Genomic DNA, 418 nt, shown 5'->3' on the forward strand with positions numbered 1-418 from the left:
TCTTACAAAAATATGAATATTCATCCTTGTATCATATGGTTACTCTCTAGTTTTTCAATGTCTCTATTAATGTGGACCACAAGGTCTAAACCCACTTCATCACATGGGTCTGTTCATTGCAGCAACAAAGAGCAACAATGACTTCATTCCCTATGATTAGGGCACATTCTTGAATGCAAAACTTGTATCATATTTTGTGGCAGTAGCAGCACTATTTTATCACCACATGTGAAACCCATAACTTAATTAGACAGCTGCTGCATGAGGTATACATCCCTTACCAGCACATTCAAGAAAATTAAAGGAAGAGAGTTCCGGCAAGATGGCAGACTAGGCAGAAGGATTGCACAGACCCTCTTCAACAAAGAAAAGGGAAACCGATTAACACAGACACAGAAGATAATCTTGGACCCCTGAG

Source organism: Orycteropus afer, unplaced genomic scaffold, assembly GCF_000298275.1.
Source record: "Orycteropus afer afer isolate SDZICR_OR568_19922 unplaced genomic scaffold, OryAfe1.0 scaffold00427, whole genome shotgun sequence".
Taxonomy (NCBI): domain Eukaryota; kingdom Metazoa; phylum Chordata; class Mammalia; order Tubulidentata; family Orycteropodidae; genus Orycteropus; species Orycteropus afer.